The sequence below is a fragment of the Somniosus microcephalus genome, unplaced genomic scaffold (genome assembly GCF_052327205.1).
Source record: "Somniosus microcephalus isolate GS21.2 unplaced genomic scaffold, FLI_Smic_1.0 unresolved_chr1, whole genome shotgun sequence".
Classification (NCBI taxonomy): Eukaryota; Metazoa; Chordata; class Chondrichthyes; order Squaliformes; family Somniosidae; genus Somniosus; species Somniosus microcephalus.
The window spans coordinates 17,373,343-17,391,319 of NW_028225179.1; the positions used below are offsets into that span (position 1 = coordinate 17,373,343).

The 17,977-nt window shown below is 43.8% G+C and overlaps 1 long non-coding RNA gene across 2 annotated transcripts in view; it reads left to right on the forward strand.

Moving 5' to 3' along the window:
* Positions 1-17,977, forward strand: part of LOC147093712 (uncharacterized) — a 108,482-nt gene that overhangs the window by 71,371 nt on the left and 19,134 nt on the right. The window contains exon 6 of one of the 2 annotated variants that reach the window (XR_015074726.1): positions 1,273-1,361. The exons of the other annotated variant lie outside the window; for it this stretch is intronic. This is a non-coding gene — a long non-coding RNA (uncharacterized LOC147093712). Of the gene's footprint in view, positions 1-1,272; positions 1,362-17,977 lie in introns of those variants that run through there. 2 annotated transcript variants of the gene reach the window in all.

Genomic DNA, 17,977 nt, shown 5'->3' on the forward strand with positions numbered 1-17,977 from the left:
CTCTCGCCAGCTTTCTCTGTCTCGCTCTCTCTCGCCAGCTTTCTCTGTATCTCTCTCCCCAGCTTTCTCTGTCTCTCTCGCCAGCTTTCTCTGTCTCTCTCTCGCCAGCTTTCTCTGTATCTCTCTCGCCAGCTTTCTCTGTCTCTCTCGCCAGCTTTCTGTCTCTCTCGCCAGCTTTCTCTGTCTCTCTCGCCAGCTTTCTCTGTCTCTCTCTCCAGCTTTCTCTGTCTCTCTCTCCAGCTTTCTCTGTCTCTCTCTCCAGCTTTCTCTGTCTCTCTCTCCAGCTTTCTCTGTCTCTCTCTCCAGCTTTCTCTGTCTCTCTCTCCAGCTTTCTCTGTCTCTCTCTCCAGCTTTCTCTGTCTCTCTCTCCAGCTTTCTCTGTCTCTCTCGCCAGCTTTCTCTGTCTCTCTCTCGCCAGCTTTCTCTGTCTCTCTCTCCAGCTTTCTGTCTCTCTCTCTCCAGCTTTCTCTGTCTCTCTCTCCAGCTTTCTGTCTCTCTCTCGCCAGCTTTCTCTCTCTATCTCTTGCCAGCTTTCTCTCTCTCTCTCCAACTTTCTCTCTCTCTTGCCAGCTTTCTCTGTCTCTCTCTCGCCAGCTTTCTCTGTCTCTCTCTCCAGCTATCTCTGCCTCACTCTCCAGCTTTCTCTGTCTCTCTCTCGCCAGCTTTCTCTGTCTCTCTCTCGCCAGCTTTCTCTGTCTCTCTCTCGCCAGCTTTCTGTCTCTCTCTCTCCAGCTTTCTCTGTCTCTCTCGCCAGCTTTCTCTGTCTCTCTCGCCAGCTTTCTCTGTCTCTCTCTCTAGCTATCCAATTCCAATTCCAATTCAAATGCTTTATTGGCATGAAAGTTTACAGAGAACCATATTGCCAAAGCTTACATAGCAAAAAGGTACAGTTTTCCAACATTCTGTAGGTGTCAATCGATTTGACATTTGTTGGGTACATACAATATTACTTTTAAACAATATTAATTTAAAACAGTCTTTGTACTTCATTTGGTACGTTCAATATTAATTTTCAACAGTCTTAATTTTAAACAGTCCTCAGGTTGTGACATGTTGTTACATATTTGGCCCCAAGGTATGGTCTGTCTCCTTCTCCCAGGACTAATCTCAATTTTGACAGGTCATCCAATTCCTTGAAATCTGGGGTTGTTTGGCTTAGCTTGTTGAATAATATGTTTCTTGATGTGTTGAATTTATCGCATTTTAGGAGGAAATGCATTTCTGTTTCAACCTCGCCGGTCAGACATTGATCGCATATTCTATTCTCTCTAGGCTTCCAGGATTTCTTGTATCTGCCTTTTTCAATTTCCAGTTGGTGGTCGCTTAGTCTGTACCTGGTGAGGGTCTGTCTCTGTTTTGTGTCTCTGATGGTCGTGAGGTAGTCTGCCAGTTTATATTCTCTTTTTAGGGCCCGGTAACATTCTAATCTGCTTTGGCTTTCGGTTATTTTGTTCCAATGTTCCAGGTAGGTTTCTTTGCATTTTTTAATGATTTGGTTCACTCGGATTGGTGTTTGGACGGCTGTGTTGGTCTGGGGCTGGTCAGGGTCCGGCTGAGTACTTAGTTTCAGTAGCAGCTGACTCAGGGGACTCTTTTCTGGGTTTAGCTCTTGGGTCTGAAAGGCTTTGAAATGAAGGGTGTCTGGGGAGCTAGATTTGAGGTGATTTAGGAAGTTTAGTGCTCGTTTTTGGATGTTTATTATCAGTGGGTATCTGCCTAGTTCGGCTCTGCATGCATTTGTTGGCGTTTTTCTTTGGGTGCGAAGGATGCTTCGGCAGAATTCTGCATGTAGGGCTTCTATTGTGTGTTTTTCCCATTTAGTGTAGCTTTGGTGATTTAGCGGGCCCCATACTTCACTACCGTACAGTGCAATGGGCAGGATTATGCTGTCAAAGATCTTGAGCCAGATTTTGATTGGGATTTGGATGTTGTAGAATTTTCTTTTTATTGCATATAGGGCTCTTCGGGCTTTTTCTTTTAGTGCATTCACTGCTATGCTGAAGCTCCCTGATGCTGTAATAGTTAGACCAAGGTAGGTGTAGCTCATAGTGTGTCCTATAGTGGTATCACTGAGGGTAAACTGGTATTTGTTTTCCTGACATCTGGGCCTTTTTTGAAAAATCATGATGTTGGTTTTCTTTAGATTTACTGTTAGAGCCCAATTTTGGCAGTATTTGTCGAGTAGGTCTAGTTGTTGCTGTAATCCCTGTTCTGTGGGAGACAGCAGAACCGGGTCGTCCGCATAGAACAGGGATTTCACTTCTCCATCCAGGAGACGGAGACCTGGTGACTCGCTTTGCTCCAGCATGTCTGCTAATTCATTTATGTATATGTTGAACAGGGTCGGGCTCAAATTGCAGCCCTGCCGGACGCCTCTTCTCTGGGTGAAGAAATCGGTGCGTTTGTCTCCAATTTTGACCCCGCATTTGTTTTTCAGATACATTGATTTAATAAGGTCATAGACTTTGCCCCCTATTCCACACTGAAGAAGTTTATAACAGAGCCCTTCGTGCCATATAGAGTCAAAGGCTTTCTTGAAGTCGATGAAACAGGCGAATATTTTCCCATTTTTTGTTTGGTGTATATGTTTTCCAATGAGGGTGTGAAGGGTATAGATATGGTCGGCGGTGCGGTGTTTTGGAAGAAAGCCTATTTGGTTTTTTCTGAGGATATTATGTTTGTTAAGAAAATCAAGTAATCTACTATTTAGAATACTGCAGAATAACTTCCCTAGACAACTGTTGACACAGATGCCGCGGTAGTTATTTGGGTCTGATTTGTTTCCACTTTTATATATGGGGGAGATTAGTCCTTGGCACCAGATATCGGGAAAACAGCCTGAACGTAATATGATGTTGAATAATTTGAGTACCGCACCCTGCATCTCCATATTGCTGAACTTGAGCATTTCATTTTTGATGTTGTCTGGGCCACAGGCTTTCTTTAGGTGGAGAGATTTTGTTTTTGTGGCCAGTTCTTTCCATGTGATTGGGGAGTCTAGAGGGTTTTGGTTGTCTTTAATTGTTGCTTCTAATGTGTGGAGTTTTTCTGTGACCTGATGTTGACTTGGGTTTGTTTCGTTTATTGGGATGTCTTTGTAGAGGTTTTCAAAATGTGTTCTCCAGATGTCGCCATCTTGGATTGGTAATGCTTGCAATTGTGTTGTACTCAGGTTATTCCACATTTCCCAGAATTGTTTTGGATTGGTGGAGTTTTCAATTTCTTCGAGTATTTTGTGGGTATAGTTTTGTGTTTTGTTACTAATGGTGTGTTTATATCTTTTGAGGGTTTCATTGTATCTAGTACGTAGGTCCGGATTGTTTGGTTGGCGATGCTTTTGGTTTGATATTTTTCTCAGGTCTTTTCTGGCATTTTTGCATTCGTGGTCAAACCATTTCTTATTTTTATTTTGTCTTTTGTGACACTTCCTCTTCTGTTTCACAAGGTCGGCTTTTACAGCTGCCTCATGGAAGATCATATTTATATCCTCTATGGCCATGTTTACACCATCTCTGGTGATCTCGTATGGGTTTTCTTTAAACTTTGATATTTTACTTGTGAGATCAGGTGACTTTAGTGCTGTGATGAATTTTTCTCCACTGTCTGGGGCCCATCTGTATGTCTGGTTTATTTTATGGAGCTTACTGGGTTCCTTTTTTGTGTCTGTAGTTTGGGCAGATAGTTTAAGGTACATATTTATTTGGTTATGGTCTGAGAGGGGGGATTGCTGCCTGACAGTGAATGAGTTGATATCGCAGGGGTCCAGGTCAGTGATTGTATAGTCCACCACACTAGACCCAAGAGTCTCCAGCTTTCTCTGTCTCTCTCGCCAGCTTTCCTTGTCTCTCTCTCCAGCTTTCTCTGTCTCTCTCTCCAGCTTTCTCTGTCTCTCTCCAGCTTTCTGTCTCTCTCTCCAGCTTTCCAATTCCAATTCCAATTCAAATGCTTTATTGGCATGAAAGTTTACAGAGAACCACATTGCCAAAGCTTACATAGCAAAAAGGTACAGTTTTCCAACATTCTGTAGGTGTCAATCGATTTGACATTTGTTGGGTACATACAATATTACTTTTAAACAATATTAATTTTAAACAGTCTTTGTACTTCATTTGGTACGTTCAATAATAATTTTAAGCAGTCTTAATTTTAAACAGTCCTCAGGTTGTGACATGTTGTTACATATTTGGCCCCAAGGTATGGTCTGTCTCCTTCTCCTAGGACTAATCTCAATTTTGACAGGTCATCCAATTCCTTGAAATCTGGGGTTGTTTGGCTTAGCTTGTTGAATAATATGTTTCTTGATGTGTTGAATTTTTCGCATTTTAGGAGGAAATGCATCTCTGTTTCAACCTCGCCGGCCAGACATTGATCGCATATTCTATTCTCTCTAGGCTTCCAGGATTTCTTGTATCTGCCTTTTTCAATTTCCAGTTGGTGGTCGCTTAGTCTGTACCTGGTGAGGGTCTGTCTCTGTTTTGTGTCTCTGATGGTCGTGAGATAGTCTGCCAGTTTATATTCTCTTTTTAGGGCCCGGTAACATTCTAATCTGCTTTGGCTTTCGGTTATTTTGTTCCAATGTTCCAGGTAGGTTTCTTTGCATTTTTTAATGATTTGGTTCACTCGGATTGGTGTTTGGACGGCTGTGTTGGTCTGGGGCTGGTCAGGGTCCGGCTGAGTACTTAGTTTCAGTAGCAGCTGACTCAGGGGACTCTTTTCTGGGTTTAGCTCTTGGGTCTGAAAGGCTTTGAAATGAAGGGTGTCTGGGGAGCTAGATTTGAGGTGATTTAGGAAGTTTAGTGCTCGTTTTTGGATGTTTATTATCAGTGGGTATCTGCCTAGTTCGGCTCTGCATGCATTTGTTGGCGTTTTTCTTTGGGTGCGAAGGATGCTTCGGCAGAATTCTGCATGTAGGGCTTCTATTGTGTGTTTTTCCCATTTAGTGTAGCTTTGGTGATTTAGCGGGCCCCATACTTCACTACCGTACAGTGCAATGGGCAGGATTATGCTGTCAAATATTTTGAGCCAGATTTTGATTGGGATTTGGATGTTGTAGAATTTTCTTTTTATTGCATATAGGGCTCTTCGGGCTTTTTCTTTTAGTGCATTCACTGCTATGCTGAAGCTCCCTGATGCTGTAATAGTTAGACCAAGGTAGGTGTAGCTCATCGTGTGTCCTATAGTGGTATCACTGAGGGTAAACTGGTATTTGTTTTCCTGACATCTGGGCCTTTTTTGAAAAATCATGATGTTGGTTTTCTTTAGATTTACTGTTAGAGCCCAATTTTGGCAGTGTTTGTCGAGTAGGTCTAGTTGTTGCTGTAATCCCTGTTCTGTGGGAGACAGCAGAACCAGGTCGTCCGCATAGAACAGGGATTTCACTTCTCCATCCAGGAGACGGAGACCTGGTGACTCGCTTTGCTCCAGCATGTCTGCTAATTCATTTATGTATATGTTAAACAGGGTCGGGCTCAAATTGCAGCCCTGCCGGACGCCTCTTCTCTGGGTGAAGAAATCGGTGCGTTTGTCTCCAATTTTGACCCCGCATTTGTTTTTCAGATACATTGATTTAATAAGGTCATAGACTTTGCCCCCTATTCCACACTGAAGAAGTTTATAATAGAGCCCTTCGTGCCATATAGAGTCAAAGGCTTTCTTGAAGTCGATGAAACAGGCGAATATTTTCCCATTTTTTGTTTGGTGTATATGTTTTCCAATGAGGGTGTGAAGGGTATAGATATGGTCGGCGGTGCGGTGTTTTGGAAGAAAGCCTATTTGGTTTTTTCTGAGGATATTATGTTTGTTAAGAAAATCAAGTAATCTACTATTTTGAATACTGCAGAATAACTTCCCTAGACAACTGTTGACACAGATGCCGCGGTAGTTATTTGGGTCTGATTTGTTTCCACTTTTATATATGGGGGAGATTAGTCCTTGGCACCAGATATCGGGAAAACAGCCTGAACGTAATATGATGTTGAATAATTTGAGTACCGCAACCTGCATCTCCATATTGCTGAACTTGAGCATTTCATTTTTGATGTTGTCTGGGCCACAGGCTTTCTTTAGGTGGAGAGATTTTGTTTTTGTGGCCAGTTCTTTCCATGTGATTGGGGAGTCTAGAGGGTTTTGGTTGTCTTTAATTGTTGCTTCTAATGTGTGGAGTTTTTCTGTGACCTGATGTTGACTTGGGTTTGTTTCGTTTATTGGGATGTCTTTGTAGAGGTTTTCAAAATGTGTTCTCCAGATGTCGCCATCTTGGATTGGTAATGCTTGCAATTGTGTTGTACTCAGGTTATTCCACATTTCCCAGAATTGTTTTGGATTGGTGGAGTTTTCAATTTCTTCGAGTATTTTGTGGGTATAGTTTTGTGTTTTGTTCCTAATGGTGTGTTTATATCTTTTGAGGGTTTCATTGTATCTAGTACGTAGGTCCGGATTGTTTGGTTGGCGATGCTTTTGGTTTGATATTTTTCTCAGGTCTTTTCTGGCATTTTTGCATTCGTGGTCAAACCATTTCTTATTTTTATTTTGTCTTTTGTGACGCTTCCTCTTCTGTTTCACAAGGTCGGCTTTTACAGCTGCCTCATGGAAGATCATATTTATATCCTCTATGGCCATGTTTACACCATCTCTGGTGATCTCGTATGGGTTTTCTTTAAATTTTGATATTTTACTTGTGAGATCAGGTGACTTTAGTGCTGTGATGAATTTTTCTCCACTGTCTGGGGCCCATCTGTATGTCTGGATTATTTTATGGAGCTTACTGGGTTCCTTTTTCGTGTCTGTAGTTTGGGCAGGAAGTTTAAGGTACATATTTATTTGGTTATGGTCTGAGAGGGGGGATTGCTGCCTGACAGTGAATGAGTTGATATCACAGGGGTCCAGGTCAGTGATTGTATAGTCCACCACACTAGACCCAAGATTTGAGGAGTATGTGACTGTCTCTCTCTCTCCAGCTTTCTGTCTCTCTCTCCAGCTTTCTGTCTCTCTCTCCAGCTTTCTCTGTCTCTCTCTCCAGCTTTCTCTGTCTCTCTCTCCAGCTTTCTCTGCCTCTCTCTCCAGCTTTCTGTGTCTCTCTCCAGCTTTCCAATTCCAATTCCAATTCCAATTAAAATGCTTTATTGGCATGAAAGTTTACAGAGAACCATATTGCCAAAGCTTACATAGCAAAAAGGTACAGTTTTCCAACATTCTGTAGGTGTCAATCGATTTGACATTTGTTGGGTACATACAATATTACTTTTAAACAATATTAATTTTAAACAGTCTTTGTACTTCATTTGGTACGTTCAATATTAATTTTAAACAGTCTTAATTTTAAACAGTCCTCAGGTTGTGACATGTTGTTACATATTTGGCCCCAAGGTATGGTCTGTCTCCTTCTCCTAGGACTAATCTCAATTTTGACAGATCATCCAATTCCTTGAAATCTGGGGTTGTTTGGCTTAGCTTGTTGAACAATATGTTTCTTGATGTGTTGAATTTTTCGCATTTTAGGAGGAAATGCATTTCTGTTTCAACCTCGCCAGCCAGACATTGATCGCATATTCTATTCTCTCTAGGCTGCCAGGATTTCTTGTATCTGCCTTTTTCAATTTCCAGTTGGTGGTCGCTTAGTCTGTACCTGGTGAGGGTCTGTCTCTGTTTTGTGTCTCTGATGGTCGTGAGGTAGTCTGCCAGTTTATATTCTCTTTTTAGGGCCCGGTAACATTCTAATCTGCTTTGGCTTTCGGTTATTTTGTTCCAATGTTCCAGGTAGGTTTCTTTGCATTTTTTAATGATTTGGTTCACTCGGATTGGTGTTTGGGCGGCTGTGTTGGTCTGGGGCTGGTCAGGGTCCGGCTGAGTACTTAGTTTCCGTAGCAGCTGACTCAGGGGACTCTTTTCTGGGTTTAGCTCTTGGGTCTGAAAGGCTTTGAAATGAAGGGTGTCTGGGGAGCTAGATTTGAGGTGATTTAGGAAGTTTAGTGCTCGTTTTTGGATGTTTATTATCAGTGGGTATCTGCCTAGTTCGGCTCTGCATGCATTTGTTGGCGTTTTCCTTTGGGTGCGAAGGATGCTTCGGCAGAATTCTGCATGTAGGGCTTCTATTGTATGTTTTTCCCATTTAGTGTAGCTTTGGTGATTTAGCGGGCCCCATACTTCACTACCGTACAGTGCAATGGGCAGGATTATGCTGTCAAATATTTTGAGCCAGATTTTGATTGGGATTTGGATGTTGTAGAATTTTCTTTTTATTGCATATAGGGCTCTTCGGGCTTTTTCTTTTAGTGCATTCACTGCTATGCTGAAGCTCCCTGATGCTGTAATAGTTAGACCAAGGTAGGTGTAGCTCATAGTGTGTCCTATAGTGGTATCACTGAGGGTAAACTGGTATTTGTTTTCCTGACATCTGGGCCTTTTTTGAAAAATCATGATGTTGGTTTTCTTTAGATTTACTGTTAGAGCCCAATTTTGGCAGTATTTGTCGAGTAGGTCTAGTTGTTGCTGTAATCCCTGTTCTGTGGGAGACAGCAGAACCAGGTCGTCCGCATAGAACAGGGATTTCACTTCTCCATCTAGGAGACGGAGACCTGGTGACTCGCTTTGCTCCAGCATGTCTGCTAATTCATTTATGTATATGTATATGTCTCTCTCTCCAGCTTTCTGTCTCTCTCTCTCCAGCTTTCTCTGTCTCTCTCCAGCTTTCTCTGTCTCTCTCCAGCTTTCTCAGTCTCTCTCTCCAGCTTTCTGTCTCTCTCTCCAGCTTTCTCTCTCTCTCTCCAGCTTTCTCTGTCTCTCTCTCCAGCTTTCTCTGTCTCTCTCTCCAGCTTTCTGTCTCTCTCTCTCCAGCTTTCTCTGTCTCTCTCCAGCTTTCTCAGTCTCTCTCTCCAGCTTTCTGTCTCTCTCTCCAGCTTTCTCTCTCTCTCTCCAGCTTTCTCTGTCTCTCTCTCCAGCTTTCTCTATTGCTCTCTCCAGCTTTCTCTGTCTCTCTCTCCAGCTTTCTCTGTCTCTCTCGCCAGCTTTCTCTGTCTCTCTCCAGCTTTCTCTATCTCTCTCTGCAGCTTTCTCTATCTCTCTCTCCAGCTTTCTCTGTCTCTCTCCAGCTTTCTCTGTCTCTCTCTCCAGCTGTCTCTGTCTCTCTCTCCAGCTTTCTCTGTCTCTCTCTCCAGCTTTCTCTGTCTCTCTCCAGCTTTCTCTCACTCTCTCTCCAGCTTTCTCTGTCTCTCTCTCCAGCTTTCTCTGTCTCTCTCTCCAGCTTTCTCTCACTCTCTCTCCAGCTTTCTCTGTCTCTCTCTCCAGCTTTCTCTGTCTCTCTCTCCAGCTTTCTCTGTCTCTCTCTCCAGCTTTCTCTGTCTCTCTCTCCAGCTTTCTCTGTCTCTCTCTCCAGCTTTCTCTGTCTCTCTCTCCAGCTTTCTCTGTCTCTCTCTCCAGCTTTCTCTGTCTCTCTCGCCAGCTTTCTCTGTCTCTCTCTCCAGCTTTCTCTGTCTCTCTCTCCAGCTTTCTCTCTCTCTCTCTCCAGCTTTCTCTGTCTCTCTCGCCAGCTTTCTCTGCCTCTCTCTCCAGCTTTCTCTGCCTCTCTCTCCAGCTTTCTCTGTCTCTCTCGCCAGCTTTCTCTGTCTCTCTCGCCAGCTTTCTCTGTCTCCCTCGCCAGCTTTCTCTGTCTCTCTCTCCAGCTTTCTCTGTCTCTCTCTCCAGCTTTCTGTCTCTCTCTCCAGCTTTCTCTGTCTCTCTCGCCAGCTTTGTCTCTCTCTCTCCAGCTTTCTGTCACTCTCTCTCGCCAGCTTTCTCTGCCTCTCTCTCGCCAGCTTTCTCTGTCTCTCTCGCCAGCTTTCTCTCTCTCTGTCTCTCCAGCTTTCTCTCTCTCTCTCGCCAGCTTTCTCTGTCTCTGTCTCGTGAGCGTTCTCTCTCTCTCTCTCTCTCTCTCTCTCTCTCTCCAGCTTTCTCTCTCTCTCTCTCCAGCTTTCTGTCCAATTCCAATTCCAATTCAAATGCTTTATTGGCATGAAAGTTTACAGAGAACCATATTGCCAAAGCTTACATAGCAAAAAGGTACAGTTTTCACATTTGTTGGGTACATACAATATTACTTTTAAACAATATTAATTTTAAACAGTCTTTGTACTTCATTTGGTACGTTCAATATTAATTTTAAACAGTCTTAATTTTAGACAGTCCTCAGGTTGTGACATGTTGTTACATATTTGGCCCCAAGGTATGGTCTGTCTCCTTCTCCTAGGACTAATCTCAGTTTTGACAGATCATCCAATTCCTTGAAATCTGGGGTTGTTTGGCTTAGCTTGTTGAATAATATGTTTCTTGATGTGTTGAATTTTTCGCATTTTAGGAGGAAATGCATTTCTGTTTCAACCTCACCAGCCAGACATTGATCGCATATTCTATTCTCTCTAGGCTGCCAAGATTTCTTGTATCTGCCTTTTTCAATTTCCAGTTGGTGGTCGCTTAGTCTGTACCTGGTGAGGGTCTGTCTCTGTTTTGTGTCTCTGATGGTCGTGAGGTAGTCTGCCAGTTTATATTCTCTTTTTAGGGCCCGGTAACATTCTAATCTGCTTTGGCTTTCGGTTATTTTGTTCCAATGTTCCAGGTAGGTTTCTTTGCATTTTTTAATGATTTGGTTCACTCGGATTGGTGTTTGGACGGCTGTGTTGGTCTGGGGCTGGTCAGGGTCCGGCTGAGTACTTAGTTTCAGTAGCAGCTGACTCAGGGGACTCTTTTCTGGGTTTAGCTCTTGGGTCTGAAAGGCTTTGAAATGAAGGGTGTCTGGGGAGCTAGATTTGAGGTGATTTAGGAAGTTTAGTGCTCGTTTTTGGATGTTTATTATCAGTGGGTATCTGCCTAGTTCGGCTCTGCATGCATTTGTTGGCGTTTTTCTTTGGGTGCGAAGGATGCTTCGGCAGAATTCTGCATGTAGGGCTTCTATTGTGTGTTTTTCCCATTTAGTGTAGCTTTGGTGATTTAGCGGGCCCTATACTTCACTACCGTACAGTGCAATGGGCAGGATTATGCTGTCAAATATTTTGAGCCAGATTTTGATTGGGATTTGGATGTTGTAGAATTTTCTTTTTATTGCATATAGGGCTCTTCGGGCTTTTTCTTTTAGTGCATTCACTGCTATGCTGAAGCTCCCTGATGCTGTAATAGTTAGACCAAGGTAGGTGTAGCTCATAGTGTGTCCTATAGTGGTATCACTGAGGGTAAACTGGTATTTGTTTTCCTGACATCTGGGTCTTTTTTGAAAAATCATGATGTTGGTTTTCTTTAGATTTACTGTTAGAGCCCAATTTTGGCAGTATTTGTCGAGTAGGTCTAGTTGTTGCTGTAATCCCTGTTCTCTCTCCAGCTTTCTGTCTCTCTCCAGCTTTCTGTCTCTCTCCAGCTTTCTGTCTCTCTCCAGCTTTCTGTCTCTCTCCAGCTTTCTCTCTCTCTCCAGCTTTCTGTCTCTCTCCAGCTTTCTCTGTCTCTCTCTCTCCAGCTTTCTCTCTCTCTCCAGCTTTCTCTCTCTCTCTCTCTCTCCAGCTTTCTCTGTCTCTCCAGCTTTCTCCCTCTCTCTCTCTCCAGCTTTCTCTCTCTCTCTCACCAGCTTTCTCTGTCTCTCTCTCGCCAGCTTTCTCTCTTTCTCTCTCTCCAGCTTTCTCTGTATCTCTCCAGCTTTCTCTGTCTCTCTCTCGCCAGCTTTCTCTGTCTCTCTCTCTCCAGCTTTCTCTGTCTCTCTCTCTCCAGCTTTCTCTGCCTCTCTCTCCAGCTTTCTGTCCAATTCCAATTCCAATTCAAATGCTTTATTGGCATGAAAGTTTACAGAGAACCATATTGCCAAAGCTTACATAGCAAAAAGGTACAGTTTTCCAACATTCTGTAGGTGTCAATGGATTTGACATTTGTTGGGTACATACAATATTACTTTTAAACAATATTAATTTTAAACAGTCTTTGTACTTCATTTGGTACGTTCAATAATAATTTTAAGCAGTCTTAATTTTAAACAGTCCTCAGGTTGTGACATGTTGTTACATATTTGGCCCCAAGGTATGGTCTGTCTCCTTCTCCTAGGACTAATCTCAATTTTGACAGGTCATCCAATTCCTTGAAATCTGGGGTTGTTTGGCTTAGCTTGTTGAATAATATGTTTCTTGATGTGTTGAATTTTTCGCATTTTAGGAGGAAATGCATCTCTGTTTCAACCTCGCCGGCCAGACATTGATCGCATATTCTATTCTCTCTAGGCTTCCAGGATTTCTTGTATCTGCCTTTTTCAATTTCCAGTTGGTGGTCGCTTAGTCTGTACCTGGTGAGGGTCTGTCTCTGTTTTGTGTCTCTGATGGTCGTGAGGTAGTCTGCCAGTTTATATTCTCTTTTTAGGGCCCGGTAACATTCTAATCTGCTTTGGCTTTCGGTTATTTTGTTCCAATGTTCCAGGTAGGTTTCTTTGCATTTTTTAATGATTTGGTTCACTCGGATTGGCGTTTGGACGGCTGTGTTGGTCTGGGGCTGGTCAGGGTCCGGCTGAGTACTTAGTTTCAGTAGCAGCTGACTCAGGGGACTCTTTTCTGGGTTTAGCTCTTGGGTCTGAAAGGCTTTGAAATGAAGGGTGTCTGGGGAGCTAGATTTGAGGTGATTTAGGAAGTTTAGTGCTCGTTTTTGGATGTTTATTATCAGTGGGTATCTGCCTAGTTCGGCTCTGCATGCATTTGTTGGCGTTTTTCTTTGGGTGCGAAGGATGCTTCGGCAGAATTCTGCATGTAGGGCTTCTATTGTGTGTTTTTCCCATTTAGTGTAGCTTTGGTGATTTAGCGGGCCCCATACTTCACTACCGTACAGTGCAATGGGCAGGATTATGCTGTCAAAGATCTTGAGCCAGATTTTGATTGGGATTTGGATGTTGTAGAATTTTCTTTTTATTGCATATAGGGCTCTTCGGGCTTTTTCTTTTAGTGCATTCACTGCTATGCTGAAGCTCCCTGATGCTGTAATAGTTAGACCAAGGTAGGTGTAGCTCATCGTGTGTCCTATAGTGGTATCACTGAGGGTAAACTGGTATTTGTTTTCCTGACATCTGGGCCTTTTTTGAAAAATCATGATGTTGGTTTTCTTTAGATTTACTGTTAGAGCCCAATTTTGGCAGTATTTGTCGAGTAGGTCTAGTTGTTGCTGTAATCCCTGTTCTGTGGGAGACAGCAGAACCGGGTCGTCCGCATAGAACAGGGATTTCACTTCTCCATCCAGGAGACGGAGACCTGGTGACTCGCTTTGCTCCAGCATGTCTGCTAATTCATTTATGTATATGTTGAACAGGGTCGGGCTCAAATTGCAGCCCTGCCGGACGCCTCTTCTCTGGGTGAAGAAATCGGTGCGTTTGTCTCCAATTTTGACCCCGCATTTGTTTTTCAGATACATTGATTTAATAAGGTCATAGACTTTGCCCCCTATTCCACACTGAAGAAGTTTATAACAGAGCCCTTCGTGCCATATAGAGTCAAAGGCTTTCTTGAAGTCGATGAAACAGGCGAATATTTTCCCATTTTTTGTTTGGTGTATATGTTTTTCAATGAGGGTGTGAAGGGTATAGATATGGTCGGCGGTGCGGTGTTTTGGAAGAAAGCCTATTTGGTTTTTTCTGAGGATATTATGTTTGTTAAGAAAATCAAGTAATCTACTATTTAGAATACTGCAGAATAACTTCCCTAGACAACTGTTGACACAGATGCCGCGGTAGTTATTTGGGTCTGATTTGTTTCCGCTTTTATATATGGGGGAGATTAGTCCTTGGCACCAGATATCGGGAAAACAGCCTGAACGTAATATGATGTTGAATAATTTGAGTACCGCACCCTGCATCTCCATATTGCTGAACTTGAGCATTTCATTTTTGATGTTGTCTGGGCCACAGGCTTTCTTTAGGTGGAGAGATTTTGTTTTTGTGGCCAGTTCTTTCCATGTGATTGGGGAGTCTAGAGGGTTTTGGTTGTCTTTAATTGTTGCTTCTAATGTGTGGAGTTTTTCTGTGACCTGATGTTGACTTGGGTTTGTTTCGTTTATTGGGATGTCTTTGTAGAGGTTTTCAAAATGTGTTCTCCAGATGTCGCCATCTTGGATTGGTAATGCTTGCAATTGTGTTGTACTCAGGTTATTCCACATTTCCCAGAATTGTTTTGGATTGGTGGAGTTTTCAATTTCTTCGAGTATTTTGTGGGTATAGTTTTGTGTTTTGTTACTAATGGTGTGTTTATATCTTTTGAGGGTTTCATTGTATCTAGTACGTAGGTCCGGAATGTTTGGTTGGCGATGCTTTTGGTTTGATATTTTTCTCAGGTCTTTTCTGGCATTTTTGCATTCGTGGTCAAACCATTTCTTATTTTTATTTTGTCTTTTGTGACACTTCCTCTTCTGTTTCACAAGGTCGGCTTTTACAGCTGCCTCATGGAAGATCATATTTATATCCTCTATGGCCATGTTTACACCATCTCTGGTGATCTCGTATGGGTTTTCTTTAAACTTTGATATTTTACTTGTGAGATCAGGTGACTTTAGTGCTGTGATGAATTTTTCTCCACTGTCTGGGGCCCATCTGTATGTCTGGTTTATTTTATGGAGCTTACTGGGTTCCTTTTTTGTGTCTGTAGTTTGGGCAGAAAGTTTAAGGTACATATTTATTTGGTTATGGTCTGAGAGGGGGGATTGCTGCCTGACAGTGAATGAGTTGATATCACAGGGGTCCAGGTCAGTGATTGTATAGTCCACCACACTAGACCCAAGATTTGAGGAGTATGTGACTGTCTCTCTCTCTCCAGCTTTCTGTCTCTCTCTCCAGCTTTCTGTCTCTCTCTCCAGCTTTCTGTCTCTCTCTCCAGCTTTCTGTCTCTCTCTCTCCAGCTTTCTCTGTCTCTCTCTCCAGCTTTCTCTGTCTCTCTCCAGCTTTCTCTGTCTCTCTCTCCAGCTTTCTGTCTCTCTCTCTCCAGCTTTCTCTGTCTCTCTCCAGCTTTCTCTGCCTCTCTCTCCAGCTTTCTTTGTCTCTCATAGAGTCATAGAGTCATAGAGTAATACAGCACGGATAGAGGCCCTTCGGCCCATCGTGTCCATGCCGGCCATCAAGCCCTGTCTAATCTAATCCCATATTCCAGCATTTGGCCCGTAGCCTTGTATGCTATGGCATTTCAAATGCTCATCCAAATGCTTCTTAAATGTTGTGAGGGTTTCTGCCTCCACAACCCTTTCAGGCAGTGAGTTCCAGACTCCAACCACCCTCTGGGTGAAAAAGTTCTTTCTCAAATCCCCTCTAAACCTCCCGCCCTTTACCTTGAATCTATGCCCCCTAGTTATTGACCCCTCTACTAAGGGGAAAAGCTCCTCAGCATCCATCCTATCTATGCCCCTCACAATTTTGTACACCTCAATCATGTCCCCCCTCAGCCTCCTCTGCTCCAAGGAAAACAAACCCAATCTGCCCAGTCTCTCTTCATAGCTGAAGCGCTCCAGCCCTGGTAACATCCTGGTGAACCTCCTCTGCACCCTCTCTAATGCGATCACATCTTTCCTGTAGTGTGGCGACCAGAACTGCACACAGTATTCCAGCTGTGGCCTAACCAGTGTTTTATACAGCTCCATCATAACCTCCTTGCTCTTATATTCTATGCCTCGGCTAATGAAGGCAAGTCATAGAGTCATAGAGTCATAGAGTAATACAGCACAGATAGAGGCCCTTCGGCCCATCGTGTCCATGCCGGCCATCAAGCCCTGTCTAATCTAATCCCATATTCCAGCATTTGGCCCGTAGCCTTGTATGCTATGGCATTTCAAATGCTCATCCAAATGCTTCTTAAATGTTGTGAGGGTTTCTGCCTCCACAACCCTTTCAGGCAGTGAGTTCCAGACTCCAACCACCCTCTGGGTGAAAAAGTTCTTTCTCAAATCCCCTCTAAACCTCCCTCCCTTTACCTTGAATCTATGCCCCCTAGTTATTGACCCCTCTACTAAGGGGAAAAGCTCCTCAGCATCCATCCTATCTATGCCCCTCACAATTTTGTACACCTCAATCATGTCCCCCCTCAGCCTCCTCTGCTCCAAGGAAAACAAACCCAATCTGCCCAGTCTCTCTTCATAGCTGAAGCGCTCCAGCCCTGGTAACATCCTGGTGAACCTCCTCTGCACCCTCTCTAACGCGATCACATCTTTCCTGTAGTGTGGCGACCAGAACTGCACACAGTATTCCAGCTGTGGCCTAACCAGTGTTTTATACAGCTCCATCATAACCTCCTTGCTCTTATATTCTATGCCTCGGCTAATGAAGGCAAGTATCCCATATGCCTTTTTTACCACCTTATCCACCTGTTCCGCCGCCTTCAGGGATCTGTGTACCTGCACACCCAGATCCCTCTGACCCTCCGTCTTGCCTAGGGTCTTACCATTCATTGTGTATTCCCTTGCCTTGTTAGACCCCCCAAAGTGCATCACCTCGCACTTTTCCGGGTTAAATTCCATTTGCCACTGTTCCGCCCATCTGACCAACCCATCTATATCGTTCTGCAGACTGAGGCTACCCTCCTCGCTATTTACCACCCTACCAATTTTAGTATCATCCGCGAATTTACTGATCATACCCTTTACATTCATATCCAAGTCATTAATGTAGACCACAAACAGCAAGGGACCCAGCACCGATCCCTGTGGTACCCCACTGGCCACAGGTTTCCAGTCACAAAAACAACCTTCGACCATCACCCTCTGCCTTCTGCCACTAAGCCAGTTTTGTATCCAATGTGCCAAGGCACCCTGGATTCCATGGGCTCTTACCTTCTTGACCAGTCTCCTGTGCGGGACTTTATCGAAGGCCTTACTGAAATCCATGTATACCACATCCACTGCGTTACCCTCATCCACACACCTAGTCACCCCCTCAAAAAATTCAATCAAATTAGTCAGACATGATCTTCCCTTGACAAAGCCATGTTGACTATCCCTGATTAATCCTTGCCTCTCCAAGTGGAGACAAATTTTGTCCCTCAGGATTTTTTCCAGTAATTTTCCTACCACTGATGTTAGGCTCACTGGCCTGTAGTTCCCCGGTTTTTCCCTACTACCCTTCTTGAATAATGGTACTACATTAGCGGTTCTCCAGTCCTCTGGCACATCCCCTGTGGCCAGAGAGGTCCTGAATATATGTGTTAGAGCCCCCGCAATCTCCTCCTTTGCCTCACACAGCAGCCTGGGGTACATTTCATCGGGGCCTGGGGATTTATCCATTTTTAGGCCAGCTAAAACCGCCAATACCTCCTCCCTCTCGATGTTAATATGTTCGAGCATATCACAGTCCCCCCGCCCTATTTCTATGTCTACGTCGTCCTTCTCCATAGTGAAAACAGATGCAAAAAATTCATTTAGAACCCCTCCTACATCTTCCGGCTCCACACACAGATTGCCACTTTTGTCCCTAATGGGCCCTATTTTTTCCCTAGTTATCCTTTTACCCTTAATATACTTATAAAACATCTTCGGATTTTCCTTTATTTTGCTCGCCAGTATCCCATATGCCTTTTTTACCACCTTATCCACCTGTTCCGCCGCCTTCAGGGATCTGTGTACCTGCACACCCAGATCCCTCTGACCCTCCGTCTTGCCTAGGGTCTTTCCCTTCATTGTGTATTCCCTTGCCTTGTTAGACCCCCCAAAGTGCATCACCTCGCACTTTTCTGGGTTAAATTCCATTTGCCACTGTTCCGCCCATCTGACCAACCCATCTATATCGTTCTGCAGACTGAGGCTACCCTCCTCGCTATTTACGACCCTACCAATTTTAGTATCATCCGCGAATTTACTGATCATACCCTTTACATTCATATCCAAGTCATTAATGTAGACCACAAACAGCAAGGGACCCAGCACCGATCCCTGTGGTACCCCACTGGCCACAGGTTTCCAGTCACAAAAACAACCTTCGACCATCACCCTCTGCCTTCTGCCACTAAGCCAGTTTTGTATCCAATGT